Raw genomic sequence first — 16,800 nt, 5'->3', positions numbered from 1 at the left:
ATTTAGTTGCTATGGATGATTCAAACAGAACCTAGCTGCAACTAAAATCTTTTAGCTAGTTGAACTTAGCCAAACTCGGCTAAACTGGTAAAAGATTGAATTGCCCATCCACCTTTCTCGAAAAACACACCAAAGGAGAGAAGATTGATGAGAGGTGGGAAAGAGGAGTAGGATAGACAAATATCTTTTCAACAATCATTTAACTGATGGATCTAAACATCACCAGCTAAAATTTAGTTAGCTGATCTTTGGTACTAAAATTTAGTTGTGCGGATCCAAATAGACCTTAGCTAAGGTAGGTTCTTGACCTTAAAGTTTAACAGGCTAAAGTTTATTTGGTGGGATCAAAAAGATCTTGACCTTAAATAGGCTGAGTGAGAAACTGAGAGCTAGTACTTGGAGGTTGGAACCACCCGTCTTCCTATTTATGTAACTCTATTACAATCTAACATCAGGAAAAAAACGGTTAACAGACTTGGCTTAGTTTCTGTGCATTGATTGCCAAGCATGGGAATGCATCTCGGTCTCGGATCTCCATCGCTACGGAACCAGATGCTACCGAGGCACCGAGCACTACCTGCTTAGGTCTTGCTCGGTTGCATAGGATTCATTCCGGATCGGGAATGATTCCCAGCATGGATCAAACCCTGTTTCATCCTCTAAGGGTTGAATTTACTTTTCACCAAAAATCTTGTTTGGTAGGGCATGAATTCAATCCAAGAGCTGAAACTAATTGCAAAAAATAAACTCATGATACGTACAATAAGAGATCAGGATTGATTTCACACCTCTCGTCTCATGGATTGATTCCAGGTTTGAATTGGGTGAAAAGATCAGAATGGACCATGTTTCAAATCATGGTGGGCTTAACCGAACGTCCATCCTCTGGGAATAGTATGGAATGGCTTGGAACGGCTTGGAATCATTCCCGGTCAAGAATAAATCCTATACAACCAAACAAGACCTAGTACTTACTTAAACTCGGCGCGCCTCTAAAAATAAAAACTCAGCGCACCACCTTCATTTCGGTTCCTGCCGTCTCAAATATCATCTCGTTTCGATTCGTAATCACAACTCGAGCAGCGTATCGAAATCCATGGTTCCGGTAACACTGCACTGCTAGCTTAGCTTAGCTTGCTTGCCCCTGTGTGTACGACTAACTAAATTGGTCGCCTCCTCATCCTTCGGCTCGCCGTCGCAAGCGGCTCCGCTTCTCGCCGCTAAACTCGGCGCTCCGCCTCCCACAGCAACAGGAGGATGGCCGGCCTCCCCGCGCGCGTCCACTGAGTTGAGCACAGCGTACCGTGGATGCTCAACATCGCGGTTCCTGCTCCCTTACTGGAGTTTCATTTTAGATGGTAAATTTGGGGCACAACTTTTAAGTCTGGATCTATGGGGACTCAATGTTCGCTGTGTGCATCAGGGGGAGCAGCAGGAGCAGCCAACGCCATGACGGTGGGAGCACCTGGATGGGCAGAGCACGCATGTTTTGTTTCCTTGTTGCTTGTAGGCCACCAGGTACTTGTTCTTGCTGAACGGTGGTTGTGCTCTGGAATTATTTTGGGGGAATCTTGAGCTGTGCTCTGCAATTGGGTTGGAGAAGGGAGTGAATGAATCATACATGGGAAATTTGGGCTAGCTGATTTGGGTCAAACCGCATAAATGCAAAGATTAGAGTCATTGGTTCAATTGCTTGTTTGTTTCTGTTATTTCAGGAGCAGATCAAGTCGATGGAATATTATCCAGTTGAGTCGAGTCTCATGTGCTCTGCAATTTCCAGCTTCAATTTGCCTTCGGTAATTCGGTTCGTGTTATGAATTTGCTATTGACCTATTGTTGGTCTAAGGGAAGGTAAACTCACCATAGTCAAGAAGGGGTATCTATACACAATACAAGCCATACGACCACCAAACACATGCTTCAAAGACCTGGCTAACACGAAGCTAACTTCTACCACTATGTAGGCTAATTCTGACCATGGCTAATTTTTATCCAGGTTAGATCTAAGGGGGCGTTTTCTTCCGGTGACTTATTTTTAGCACGTGTCACATCGAATGTTTAGATACTAATTAGGAATATTAAACGTAGACTATTTACAAAACTCATTACATAAGTGGAGGCTAAACGGCGAGACGAATCTATTAAGCCTAATTAAGCCTAATTAATCCATCATTAGCAAATGTTTACTGTAGCAACACATTATCAAATCATGGACTAATTAGGCTTAATAGATTCGTCTCGCCGTTTAGCCTCGACTTATGTAATAGGTTTTGTAAATAGTCTACATTTAATACTCCTAATTAGTATCTAAACTTCGATATGACGGGTGCTAAGTCAGTGGAAGAAAACGGAACGAGTCTCAACGTGTTCGGCACAGCTGGCTGCAGCAGCTAGCCCACAGCCAGTGTCCTAATTAGCAGTAGCTACAGTGCTGGGCACCTGCAGCCAGCTGAAGCGAACAGCCGATGCAACCACGCGCAGGTGCGCCTGCCAGCCTGCTAGGCCCGCCCCTGCGAAAATGTGTGAGCACGTCTCTGCCGGTGACCGCATTTCGGACGTGGGCCCAAGCGGGATCGGCCTGAGGAAGCCTGCGACCTCCCGCAGGATACCTGCGAGGCCTGCATGAGGGGAACAAGCGCCCGCACACCACATCTCGAGGGCCTGTTGCTGCGGGAGCGCCGCCGTCCGCTTGCTCGTCGGCGCATCCAAGAAGCCGTCTCCAACAACGCTGCTCTCAATGTATGCGAGTTCTCGATCCCCTCTGATCTGTCTCGTACGCTTTCCCTGCTCGTAGTAGATCTCTCAAATGTGGATCCGCGGCCTGCGGATCGTGATGAGGTGTGGATCTGCGGGTCGTGATAGGATGTACATTCCCTGGGTAGAGGTGTCGATTAGGATGTAGTTCTATTGATCAGTCTTGCAGCTTGCTCGCGATGTTTCGTGCGTGTGCATCATCACAAAAAGAAAGCTAGCTGTGCGCGTGTTAGTTCTCTGAAATCTTCAAAACTCACAGAGGAACATAAGCTGGTCATTCGTCTGAAGCATAGTATTTGGCTTAATAAGCTGCTTCTCTGTGCCACAATTATATTAAAGAATGAAAGGTAGGTGCTGGAAACATCTGATCCTCCAGGATAAATCAAACTTGCTAAATTAACAGCCACATCATGATTGGTATGCAGTTCAATGGCTTCATGAAGCAGCCTAGAACCAGTTTAAGTCAATGTGTGTAGAACACATACTCCCAGAATCATTTCTTTTGTCAATGTGTGTAGAACATTTGTTGCCAGAACCAGTTTTTAATCTATGTGTGTAGCGTACTTGCTGCCAGAATCATTTTTGTGTACTGCAGTACCTTATTCTGTTTCTTTTCATGCTTTGTAGCAAGCTCACTGGTATGGACGAACTGCACTGAAGCAAGGCATGAGGTGTGAGTTTGATGACAATTGGCAATTCAAGGCCAGGATGAAGCTCTTTGCTTGAACCGGTTGCAACCATGGTTTCTTCAGAGTCTGATAAGGAAATGCAATAGACTTTGTTCTGTAACTTGTAGTATGAACGAGTGATCATCGTAGTCCAAATTCCAAGTTCTTATATGTACAACTAAAACTATGATAATGAAGGTGATGCTGCGAAGAACATTGTCGATCTCGACCTGCCATTGACCGTACACGCACAACACAACGTGATAAAAGGGGTCACAACTCAGGCGGCTGAGTCAACCAGATAGCTCAAAGGCCTACGTGGTCGACTTCCCAAATGATTTTAACTTATAGCACACGTATCAAAATGTGGGTCCCATCTAGAAAAGTCATATTTTTATTGGTCCTTCTCCGTCACCGTCGTCTCCTTCTCGGCGGCTCCGACGAGCCGTGGCCACATCACCGTTCCCTTGCCCGTGCGGGCATGTGCGCCGCCGCGCAGCAGCTTCGCCGGTCGCTCGCCGTCCGCCGCCCGTGCGCGCCGACTTGGCCTCGCCGGCTCGCCCGCGCGGGGCCTGCACGCCGTCACCGGCCGGCCGCGGTGCCTCGGCCTTGCCCGCGCCGGCCTGCGCGCCACCACCGGCCGGCCGCAGTGCCCGGGCCTGCCCCCGCGCAGGCCCGCGCGCCGCCGTCCAGTCGCTGCTGGCCGGACGCTTGACGTGGTCCCGTCGGGATGGGCCTGCGCGCCGCCTCCCAGCAGCGCCGGGCCCCGCTCACGCTCGCCGGCGTGCCGGCCACCTGCCGGCTCCCGCAGTGGGGGTCACACCGGCGCACAGCCGCCGCCGTGTCGTGCGCGCCTCGCGCTGCCGTCGTCCACTCGTCCTTTGTCAGTCTGGCGATTGGCGAAGGGAGAGAGAGGGAGAGAGCAGAGGGGGAAGGGAGCGAGAAGGAGCGGTAGGCCCAGCTGTGCCTTGGGACGGGCGAATGAGCTTATCTCTTCTTCCCACGCTAGCGTGGAGTTTTTCAGACTCTCTCTCACATCCACGACAGCAGGAATCCAACGTCAGCTAGCTCTGAGCTAGCTGACGTGCTCCCGTTGGAGGAGGCCTCACAACACTGACACCGTCGACGTTACTTCAAGCTCCGGTCCATCTTCCGGTGAGGTGCAAAAGGCGGCGTTGCTGCGGCGGCGGCGGCATGGTGAAGTGCGTGTGCGTAGTAGGGCCGCTGTGCGGCGGGGGCGGCACCGAACCCCGATGATCTCTGTCCAGATGAGCTACAGCCGCATCTGCAATCCATGTGTTCCATCGTTATCATTAACAGCTTGAATTTCACCGGCAAACCCCGGAGTGATCAGTAGAAGAGCACCAAGGTTTTTCTATGGGTAAGCATGGTTCTTTATGTGTCCACTAATCAGTGAGTGGCGTACCATGAATGGGCCCGTCGGAGCCTTGGACCTTGGAGCAGTGCACGACGACGGAGCAAGAGATCGTGATGGCCAGGATGATCGTCATCGACGCGTACATCGCCTGCAGGGAAGAGAGGCAAGAAGCGAACTTCTTCATGGCAGTATACTGTCTAATGGTGATGCCACCTGGTAAGCACACTAGCCTCCCAGCCTTTATCATTTCTCTGCCCGAATGGCCTTTAAATTTATAGGAGTATTATAGGACTAGAATCCAATGCAGTTTCCTAGCAATTCAACCTCCATCATGCCACGAACGACCAATGGAGGAGTACAGTAGATTGATCTCGACGGTCTCCGCCACCGTACGAAGCAAGGGTCAGTCTGGCAGACTCAGACCCTGTAGTGCATCGGCATGCAGCACATGCATATCCTCTTGGTTAAACTACGCTAGGCATTAGGAAGACCTGAACATGCATGTATTGAGAATATGCCAAGAGGTGCATACAAGGATTTGTGAAGAGAGACAAAGGGGAGGTACCATTATTTCAAAAAAAAAAGACAAAGGAGAGGTACCAATCAGCTATAGCCTAGTACATGATCTATCTTTTCACTCCACGTCCGCAGCCTTGTGGTGTGGCCACTGGCCAGTTCTTAGCAGTAGGACCAGAGGAAGAGGTCACCGGATGTCCAGATGATAATCGTGATGTCGCAGGCTCCGTCTTGATCTCGGATGTTACACGCCTGGCCGTTCGCAGCACGGCGGCTGCGGCTGTATCGGCGTCTTGCCCTGCGGCGCCGGCGGCACCTGCCCCTGATGGTCTCCGTCCGGGTGAGGCACGGCCGCATCTGTATCATCATGCATACACGTTGCATCATCATCAGCAGCAATTTACGTTGCATCATCAGCAGCAGCAATTTAATTAGTTCCACTGCCCCGGCCTAGAGTGATCAATAGAACGACTAGTCTAATCAATGAGACGCGCGTACCTGCTTGGGCTCGGGCCTCCGAGCAGTGGACGACGACGGAGCAGGAGATGGCGACGGCCAGGATGATCGCCGTCATCACCGGCAGGGAAGGGAGAGAAGCCAGCTTCTTCATAAGGTAGTACTGTGTTGATTTCGGTGCAAGAATCCAAGTACTGGTAGATGGTTTGTCCTCCTGTTCAGCTTGCCTTCATCTTCTCGATCCGTTCTAATGGCCTTTTGTAACACTAATACTAGCTAGCCATAAGATAAGATTAGGATCCCATCACCAATCACATGATGCACGTTCCTAGCAATTCAGTTTCTTGACCATGGCAAAAATAAAGGGGCAGTAGTGCGGTACGATTACATTGATGGTGACGCTCTGCTACGGTACGAAGCAACAGTCAAAACGGCAACGGCGTACACGTACCTGTCCAAGTTCAACTACTCCATCCACCAGCTGTCCAGCTGTTATTAGCTTCCTGAGAATTCAAATGGTGACTCCTTTAAAATAGAAAAAAGCGCGACAAATAAAAATGGTCTTCCCGTGACGATCCCGGCGGAAGACTGGCACGTGTACGCTTGGGTCCAGACGGGATCAGTAGTAGTTCAGTAGCTGCGTGTGATCGGCGTGCCAATGTTGCATGAATGATCATCGACAGCTTGACGAGGACTCTCCCCCACGTCCCTCCTCGGAGCGGCTCGGACGGACCACGCGCGCCGCCGGAAGCCCATGCGGCCGCAAGGAAGGCGGTAGCAGAGCTCCCACACTCCATTTTTTCTCTCTCACCTCTCCTCTGCTCATCCATGGTGGTAGCTAACGAGGACCTCCCCTGCAGCCGGTGCTGGCGAGTTCACGGCCGGATCCACTCCCGTGATGGTCGGATCCGTGACCTACGCTGCCGGATCTGCTCCTCCGAGCGGCTGTTCGTGCTGGTCGGCCGAGGCCCGGGCGGGGGGACGCCCGGGCATCTGCTCGCCCGGCAGCACGCAAAAGTCGACGTGATGGTCATTGGGAGCCATACCCCTCCAGCCTCGGGCATCCTCTTCGGTGGCCTGGCCACGGTTCTCGGCGGAGGCTTAGGGGGCGTTTGGTTCGTTCCCCTGCCGAACTGGCTCGCACGAAGAGAGCCAGGCCACGGTTGGCAAGGCCCGACGCATGCATGCGAGCGTGATTGGTTAATCGGTTTCATCTGGCCAAGCTATAGAGAGATGACGATTGGTTGGCCTGCTTCCTTCATGCCACGTGCATGCACGCTCTCACGCGCATACGCGCGCCCCGCCAGCCAGGCCCAGCAAAAACGGATTCCCAAGAGCCAGGCTCACCGGCGCCATTAGGTCCTGCACGTGGTGACCGCGCCTTGCGGCCCGACGGCGGTCCTCACAGCCTTCGGGTGTTGTCACGTGGCCCTGGGGTGTGGGTGGCGCGGGGGCCTGGCCGGCTAAGGCGACACCTCGCGGACCTGCAGGCCGCGGTTTGCGGGCCTCTGCGCGATGGCCACTGCAGCTCCTCACCAACGCACGATGCGGGGATGCAGGCAGCTACATGGGGCTGTGGGGGACGATGGCGGAGGGCACAGGCTGAGGCTGTGGGTCTGGCAGTGGCGGGAGCGGTTGGAGCCGCGGGTGTCCGACCGGTGATGGGGTGGCGGTTCCGGCTCCAACTGGGCTATCCCGACATCGCTGCGAGCGGAGCTAGCCGTCCGCGGTCCACGGCCAGTCATAGGCGGCCGCAGGCCTGCGGCGCCGCGCGCCGCGAGAGGCATGGCAGCGGCAGGGGTCGTCAGGGAGGTGGCTGCGGTAGTGCGCAGCCATGGCACGACGTGCGGTGAAGACAGTGGTGTAGCCACATCGCAGGGAGATTTTGCGGTGGAGGAACCGTATCTGCGAGAGAGGGTAGCTAGCGCGAGGAGGCATGGTGCAGTGGATGTGTTCGCGAGGAGTGGCCGCGCGTGGTGGCATGGAAGCTATGTGCGTGGAGGCCGCGTGCGCCGTGTGCGAAGCACGACGAGTGGTGGTCACGCGCAGAGGAATGATGTAGGAGGTTGCCCGACGATTCTGATAGGACTTTGCATCGGTGGTCGCCGGTGTGGGGTGGGTGGGGGGGTTTTGCAGAAACATCGGCAAAAGATTAGCTAGTTATACCGGCTACGACGACGGCGATGCCCTCGGACGCTGTTCCCCTTCTTGGAGGCATTGGAGGCGTCGTTTTTGTGTTCCATAACACGTTCTCTGATCCACGTCTAATAGGTTTCGTCAAGGTGTTAGGTCATTGAAACTTTGGATCCGCTCATGTGGTATAGTTAGGATTCTGGTGGCAGCAAGGCGAAGGTGAAGTCAATGGAGCGGCTCGGTGGCACCAAGCCACCCTGGTGGCGAAGATAGTGCGGATCTTGGACGCGAAGTCCAATGATGGAAGAGGCAAGACCCCCGTTCGCTTTAAGGTGAGTTGTCCAAGGAGTGGTGTGCGGCGGTGGAAGTGGCGAGGCCCCCACGCGTTTGAGTTAGCCTTGGATGGTCGAGGATCCGGTGCGATGCTTTGGTCTTTCGGTGTGTTTGGTACTGCAGTCGCATTTCGGCGATGGGTCCTGCATGGCGGTGGCTTTTCAGCAGGGTGTGGTGTGCCCTTCTTTTGACTTCTCGTGATGTAAGGTCATGATTGGGAGATCGAAGATTGTGTGGGCATGACTTGAGGACGGCGGCGGCATGGCACCACAGTGGAGCAGGCTTTGTGGCTACACTGCTTGCAGCGGATTGCGGCTGCCAGCACTACATGGTAGTGGCTGGTTTGACGTGGGACATCATCGGGAACGGCGGTGCTTGCGGTGAAGTTGACTTATCCATGTAACCTCCTAGATTTTGATGGTGCAGCTTGATGTTTCGGTGGGTAGTGGTTTGGGTCATGTGGAGTGTCATTTGAGATGTCGTGTGGCGCGGGTTAAGGTTCCAGTCCAACCTGTTATCTGTTGTTGGTTGTTATTGTGAGAGTAGTTATGATGTTAGTTTTGTTTGCTCAATATGGATTTACTTCTACTTCTTAATATAATCAGCAGTTCTCCTACCTCGTTGGAAAACAAAAGAATGATCATTAACAACCTTGACTTTGCAGTAGTAGCGTGCAAACGTTGCATGTAGTTCATTAGCTAGGTCAACAAGATCTGTATTAGAAGCTTAAGGCCCTGTTTGGGGGTCCACAGCCACTGCTAGGGAAAGCCCCATCAATACCGATTGAGAACCCCTTTAGTACCGGTTTCGCAACTGGTATTGGTAGTTCGGTACTAAAGGGGGTCCTTTAGTATCGGTTTTTTAACCGATACTAAAGGGGGCCTTTAAGTACCGGTTGGGGAGACCAACAAGTACTGATTTGCCTGCCACGTCGCGTGTGGTCACAGCCAAATAAGTACCGGTTGGTCTCTCCAACCTGTACTAATTTTTTTCTATTTCTTTTCTATATTTGTATTTCGTATTTGTTTCCTTTATGTACACTAGTTCTAATATGTTAATATATATAAAGTTGTATTTATGTATAATATTACATTTGAGATACTATTATATATATAGACATATTATGCATGCACGTATATGAATAATATTATATTGCATCATCTTTCCAAGTTCAACATTTCGGATCAACTATTCTGAACCCGAGTCCTGATGGTGATGCAGATTTGATCCATCATTATGAAACTCCCTCGCTGGATTTACTACCTCGTCCAGAAAAAATCCAGAGAGTTGTTCTTGAATTGCTCTAATTTTTTCCGTGTCGAGGAGTCTTTCCTTCTTGTACATCATCTGTGTCATTGGCAAAGGTTATTATATAGTAGATTAATGAGTCTGCACAATTAGAACTAATTTATTGTTAAGAATTTTGTATATGTACGTTAAATTCGTGGTCGGTCATACACTTCGGACCTACGAAGTCATATGGATGAACTCACCTACGTAGTATCCGCATAAATTATTTCCCGGTTCCTGTCTCAAACACTATATATATGTCAAAAGAAGTTATGAAATATTTGTTGTGTTCATGAAAATGTCATGATATGTGAAAATTCAACACATACCGGGAGTTTAGGCTTCCAATAGTTCCTCATTGAATTCACCCGCGTGATATCGACGGAATCGAGTCCATACTTTGTTCAGATTGTCTATGAGATGTTTATATTGATCTCTTGGCTTCCTCAAAGAGTCCATGCCATAGACCGCACTCACATCAGGCACAGCAACAAGGAATATCCAGTGGAACCTGTACAGCCAAAGCTAGTTAGTTTGGCTAGTTAGTCTTATGATTAACTGCTAGTTCGAAAAAAAAGAGATGGGAAACATGCTCACTTGAAGTTGTATGGTAGAAGTATGTACTTCTTGTAATATTGCTTGTCGAGTTACTTCTATATGTTTTTCAAGGTCTGATTTGGTCTACCTCTTAGAGTTGACTCATTTACAACATCGGGGTCCATGAAGCCTACGTCATAGTATCCTTTCCTCCGACAAGTTTGAATCTTCATCCTGCATGATACAAAATCGAATAGGAGTTAAGACATCGCACAATGACTAGAGCGGGAATTTTAATGTTAGAGCAAATTAAAGACTCTTACAGAACGCAGGAACTAGTGTGCACCCTTTAATACTGGTTGGTGCCCCCATCCGGTACTAAAGGGACTCACGGAGTGGCCCTAGAAACTAGCCGTTAGGCCCGGTACTAATGTGACGGAACCGTCCGACTTAAACTGGCTTAAGGCCCTGTTTGTTTGGGCTTTCCATCAGCTTTCCACCTTAGGACCCGAAAGGTCACACAAACAGCCAGCTTCTGGGCTGAGCTATCCGAAAGCCAAAAGCCCACAGAAGCTATGATTACATGAAAAACCTAGAAGCAGTGAAATGTGAGCTTTCCACAGCTTTCTACATCAAGGTCGCGAAAATTACTCATCTGCCATCGTTTATGTTGTGAACCGGTCATTTTTCTTTCCTCAGCTCCATCTCCATCTGTGCAGTCTCCCACTCCTCCTGTCTTGTGGCGCCCAAGCCATGACCGGCACGCTCCCCTCCTCCTCCCAGACAACGCACCCCTCTACTCCGCGCGGGCGACGCCCCTCTGCTCCGCCCGGCCGACGCGCCTTCCTGGTCCGCCTGGCCGCTTCCTGTTGGCATGGAGGAGCGCGGGGAAAGGGACGGGACGAGCTCGGCTGTGGATCCTAGTCGCCGCAGAGGAGCACGGGGGCGGGGGCGGGGCCGCAGGGGAGCTCCTCCACTCCAAATCTCCCCCACCGGCGCAGCACCCCGCCTCCCCGCCAAATCTCGCCTGCCACCGCCCCTTCTCGGCCCTTCCGGCGCTCGGCGCTGCAACGCCGTAGGTGCATGGAGCTCCCCGGCGTCCCCTCCCCCTTCGATCTCACCTCTGGCCGCCCCCGCCCCTTCCCTCTCCCCGTCTCTCCCCGTCGGTCTTGCCTTCCGGCCGTCGAGCAAGGGCAAAGGCCAACAGATCCGGCCAGCATCCAAGGTTGAAGAAAAGCTTGACATGTGGACCCCACAGAACAGATACTTCATCCCATTATTCCGAAAGCGAGGTTGCCAAATGGTGTTAGCTTTCCAAAAATTAGATTTTGGAAAGCCACTCTTCTAGGGAGCAAAAGTCAAAAGCTAGCTTTCTGGAAAAACTTGGAAAGCTAAAGCTCAAACAAACAGAGCCTAAGTGCGCCTAATCACTTTCGGAACAACAATTATCTGAAACGCACTTAAAATAGTGTAAGCCCGGTAATCCGTCGAGTGTCCGTAGAACGCCTCGAAACATCCACAACGTGTTTCATAGCCATAAATCAGAATCGCTTCCACGAAGGCAAAGCATCAACAAATATTATATTTTTATATACATATAGGAGATACGAATTATTACAAACTGTAGATTGAAATAAACTTAACAGTGCAAGTTAGACCATTACTAGGAATTTTTAACCCAAAAGCAGTCCAAGGCAATTAATTATACACTAAGTTTTATTCTAGGGTACCGTGAGACTCGTATAGTACCATCAGTACCCTAGTTCTTCGGAAATTCTTCAATGGTCCCTTCTAAAAACATCAACAAAGGATCCCCTGAGTACGGTACTCAGCAAAACTGACCCGACTAACCAATAAAGAGAGATTTTTTTTTAAAAAAAATTGCATGATAGCTTTATGTTGTACTGGCTGACTCACATTTTGCAAAAAGCTTACTAACAGTAGGACCTTAGTTTTGTCATTTTAATTCAGTTTAGTTTTTGCCTAACCAATCTATGTGGATAAAACATTTTGAGCGACCAGGTGAAACTAAGTCATACAACATATTAATTCCAGGGAAAACATTACATTCAACTTGATTACACTACAATGCTTAAGCGATGATCAAGTGCATTCATAACCGGGAATTGTGACGATCCGGACCGTTTTACATCCTGTAGGAGATACCCGACTACCAGCTATGCACAACTATCCGGGTTACACATAACAACCTTTCGATTAGCCATACCCAAAGATTGGGAATATGACTGCCCGAACCTAGGGACGCACCCCCACATGGGACCCCACGTCTGGCCTGATCTCTATGTGAGTTTCAGGCTACGCTCTTGCCTTTCCACTGCACGCCAAGCATGGGGATGAAATATTCCCGACCAGATAACCAACTAACCTACCGGGCTTTGTTGGTCCCATACACAGTAAGCAACAGGTAAAATCACTTGATCACTGGTTAAACAACGAACGGTCCTTGACCAGATTAAACTTAGCAGACAGAACTACCAGAACTACCATCTCTAGCTTCTTTCTACATTCCCCCCAAAGTTCCAGGCTATTTTTCCTTGAACATGTATGACAAAATTAACCTTAGAGTTGAGTAACCAAAGTTACTTAAAGGTATCTAAGCATTGCTAAGCATAGGATAGTTACTAATTAGTTGAACAGGTGGCAAAGATGTCCTCTAAATAAGGTAGGGTCATGCACAAGAGTGGTTTGCAATCAACTCCTAGACTTAATGCATTCATAAGGAAATAACCAATAGATGGACTCATGAATAATAATTTCTGAAAGTAAATAGGCTTAGATGCACCGGGGCTTGCCTTGATAAAAAAAGTTAGTATCTTCAGAAGATCTTCCCTCACAAGGGATCAATTCAACAACATCTTCAAAATCCTGAGGTTCTTCAGATATATCCAAGAAATCCACTTCGGGAGCTTCTATGCCTACAATAGAATGCATGCACATGCAAACTTTTTGAAATCAGAGACTATACGACTTATCTTCGTGATAAAGTTGCAAGCCAACACTAATCTACCCATAAAAATTAACCCACAATTTTAGTTTCTTTAACTAACCTAGCTTAAGCATTTTCTTTTATTTAAAAGTATAATAAATTTCTAATTAAAAAACTTAATTCCTATGGATTAATAATTATTTTTAAATAATAAACATCATTCAGAATTTTATTCATTTTATAAAGATTAAATATTTATTTATATACCTTAAATAAATGTACTAAATAAATACCTAATTTTCATTATCTTTTCCTAGGGCTTAAGAATTTTAATGCATAAAGGAAAATAAAATAAACCTAACAAAATTGGTTTCACTTTGGACATTTCGATAAATTATAAAGAATTAAATAAGAAAACTGAATTTAAAACTAAATTCTAAAACACCTAAACCATTTTCCCAGAAAACCCCCCTGGAGATCCTCTTTTCTCACCTGCGCTCCACCACCCACAGCCACTGACAAGCGGGGTCCCGGTCAAGGCATAGCTTGACCGCGGGTACCCCCGGCGGGTAGCGGCGCTAGCTCACCGCCGGTGGGTTCGCCAGCGATAAGACCTAGCCAGGAACTCTAGGGCAGCGCGCATCTACTAGTAGGGTTATTGACCCGAGTGGTGGCTGAGCAGGAGCTTGCGGTGCGCAAGAGCGGCAGCTCGCCGGCGACGGTGCCAAGGCAACAAGCTAACCGTGAAACACTCCTACGGCCTAAGCAGCACAGCGCGACCCCAACCCGAGGCAACCCGCGGCCAGAGCAGAAGGCTCCACGGTGGCGGCCATGACCGACGCGCGGCGCGCGACGGCGCGGGCGTTCCGGCCAGCTCGGCCGGACCCCAAGTAGACAAGCACCGTCTACACCATGCTTAGCTCATGCGCAACACCCCCAAACACTAGGACGACGCCAGGAACCACGGTGACCTAGACCTCCACGGTGGCGCCCTTACCAGACGGAGCGGCGACCGGCCCTGGAGAAGAACACGGCAGGTAGGTAGCTGTGGGTGTTGGGGCTGCACGGTGGCTGCAGGGATGGGCGCAGGAGCTCAAGGCGGCGTTCTTGGCGAGGTTGACGGGCTGGCAGTGGCAGAGCGCAGTGGAGCAAGACGGCGACCAGAGCAGGACAGAGAGCAGAGGAGCGCGGTGAAACGGAGCAAGCGGTAACCAGATAACTTTCACCGGCGGGAAGTAATTTATACAAATTCTTACCACCTTCGCGAGTTCCACCTCCTACCTGCGTGCTTGCTTTCGTGTCCATGGCCAGGGTTAGCGCATGGCACGGCAGCGCCGCTCTAGACATCAATGGCGCACAGCTGTGCTGCACCCGGCCCTGTTCTGTTCCTCTCTTTTCCTTTCTTCCCCAAAATCCGAAAGTTCAACTCAAATTTGCGACCAAAATTCAACTCAAACTCTCATATGTTTTTTTAGCAAAGTTGTAGAGGACCATATGCTCTACATTTGATTGATTTTTCTTAAATGCTAAAGATCACTCCATCCTTGTGAATTTCAGCTCCAAAATCGCTCCCAACTTAGATTCAGTTTCGTCAGAGTACCATAACAGCCCGTGGCCCCATCTTTGAATTCAAATTCAACCATTCAAACTCAGTTTAACTTGTCCAACAACTTCTGGAACTTGTTAAACATATAACAGGGGTTCTATTTTGCATGTTAAGGTCCAACTTGTAGCTACAAAGTTTTCCAGAATCTCGAGCCAAAACCTGCCACATTTCACTGTTTTTCGAACTGAATGACTTTTGTCATTCAGTTTTGTCAGTTGTGCCTGATAGTGCACCTTTTCAACTTTGGGCTCCAATTGACTCCTTAAACCAACTATTCCTTGTCCAACAGACACTTTGAAATGTAACCCACTTATCAGTGACTCCATTTTGCAACTTAGAGCCCAACTCTTATATACCAAATCTTCTAAAAGTTCAAGTCCAAGTTTGCTAAACTTTACTGGCCATTCAGTTTCGTCAGGCATGTTAACAGTAAAACATTCACACTTTGAGCTTTGAGAAAATTTGACATCCCTCTCTTTCCCTGTCTAATAACTGTTTCAAATTGTTCTCTGAACATCCAAGAGTATTTAGGTTTCAAAAAGATCCAAGTTTTTAATATGAAATCTCTCAGAATTCAAGCCCAAAGTTGGTCATCCCTACTGTTTTCAGAGTTTGCTTAGTTTCAGAAGCTGAGCCACAAACTGCACTACTTTCACTTTTTGAACCCCATTTAAAATATGGATCCTTTATTTTCTCTGACCCACAATATGTCCAGAAGATTCATTGAACGTCCAAGTCCACTTGTGACCCAAAACTTTCTAAAGCTTAGACGAAAAATTCTTTTGAAATCAAGTTCAAAGTTAGGTGTTTGTCACTGTTTCAGACTTGGTCATTTTTCAGAAGGTGAATAGTAACACCAAGTCAACCACTTTGACTATAAATTTGTGATACCCACGACTTGAATTTGACTTCAAACTTGCTGCCTTTGAATTCTAAATACCTTCAAGGCTTGAATTCATATTTTTATCGAATTTCTTCGATTTTGAATCTCAAATTGGCATTTTTGTTCAAAATTTGATTTAAAATTGACTTTAGCCATAAAATCTTCTTAGCATCCAAATTTTATCATTAACAACATAATAGCCATTCTTAAGCCTTTTTAATTCCACCCGGTACTAAGGTGCTGGACGAAAGATCCTTTCCCCAGTAGTGAGCTCTAATGTTTTGATGCTATTTAGGATATGCTAACATGAGTTAATTGTAAAATCAATTGCAGACTCGCGAGACGAACCTGTGGATCATAATTAGTTCATGATTAGCTCATGTTGTCTTACAGTAAATATATGTTAATCATGAATTAATTATATTTAATAGATTCATTTCACGAATTAGTCACGACTTATGCAATTAGTTTTATAATTAGTTCACGTTTAGTTATTCTAATTAGTAAAAATAACCCGGAATAAAATTAGTCACGGATCCAAACGACCCCGAAAACATCTCGTTCCTTTTGACAAGATTAGCCCGAGCAGTTCAAAGCAAGACCATATTTAGTTATCCCTCTAACTCCTAACTTTGACACTATGCAAAAAGAAGATTCCCCATCACATCAAACTTGCGGTATATACATGGAGTACTAAATGTAGACGAAATTAAAAACTAATTGCACAATTTTGTTGTACTTTGCGAGACGAATCTTTTGAGCCTAATTAGTCAATATTTGAACAATAATTCACAAATACAAACGAAATGTTACAGTGTACTACAGTGCTGGCACAATAGTTTTGCATCTCCCAAATTGATCAACTAAACAAGATGCATGTTGCCCTATGTAAAAAAACACAGAACCGTTCAACCACGGCGCCCTGCGAGCCTGTGACACTGACGGCCTCGGCAAGCGCGCACCCTATGATCCGGCACGACCAGGGCAGCCGCGCAGCTACGTGCCTAGTACATCTGAACCCTATGATCTACTCCGTCCCAAGATTTTGACTGGTCTGGCATTGGTTGCATGGTTTGGTTTTTGCAGTTTTCTCCACCGGCAGATAAAGGCAGAGCAGCTTGCACTATCGCCAGGCAGCCAGCAGCGCTCGGCATTTAAAGCTAAGCCGCTAGGATTACCGTCCGATCTACGGATAACGCACCAGATCCTTTGACTGGAACGCCCTACTGCGCCTCCTAGTGCGGCGTACTACTCCGTTAGCTGAGCAATTGTCAGTTAAGCCCTTGTTTACTTTGCGAA

General features: G+C 48.4%; 2 long non-coding RNA genes across 2 annotated transcripts; one reads left to right on the top strand and one right to left on the bottom strand.

Moving 5' to 3' along the window:
• Positions 1-2,318: 2,318 nt before the first annotated feature.
• Positions 2,319-3,638, top strand: LOC117855534 (uncharacterized). The gene is made up of 2 exons (XR_004640516.2): positions 2,319-2,739; positions 3,382-3,638. It is a non-coding gene; the product is annotated as an uncharacterized lncRNA (long non-coding RNA).
• On the bottom strand, positions 3,625-7,859 carry LOC117855535 (uncharacterized). Its single transcript, XR_004640517.2, has 3 exons — positions 5,815-7,859; positions 4,849-5,673; positions 3,625-4,707 (listed from the first exon to the last, which is right to left on the bottom strand). It is a non-coding gene; the product is annotated as an uncharacterized lncRNA (long non-coding RNA).
• Positions 7,860-16,800: the final 8,941 nt, after the last annotated feature.

Source organism: Setaria viridis, chromosome 5 (genome assembly GCF_005286985.2).
Source record: "Setaria viridis chromosome 5, Setaria_viridis_v4.0, whole genome shotgun sequence".
Taxonomy (NCBI): Eukaryota; Viridiplantae; Streptophyta; class Magnoliopsida; order Poales; family Poaceae; genus Setaria; species Setaria viridis.
The sequence above is the reverse complement of the archived record's forward strand: the minus strand, read 5'-3'. Positions and strand labels throughout refer to the sequence as shown.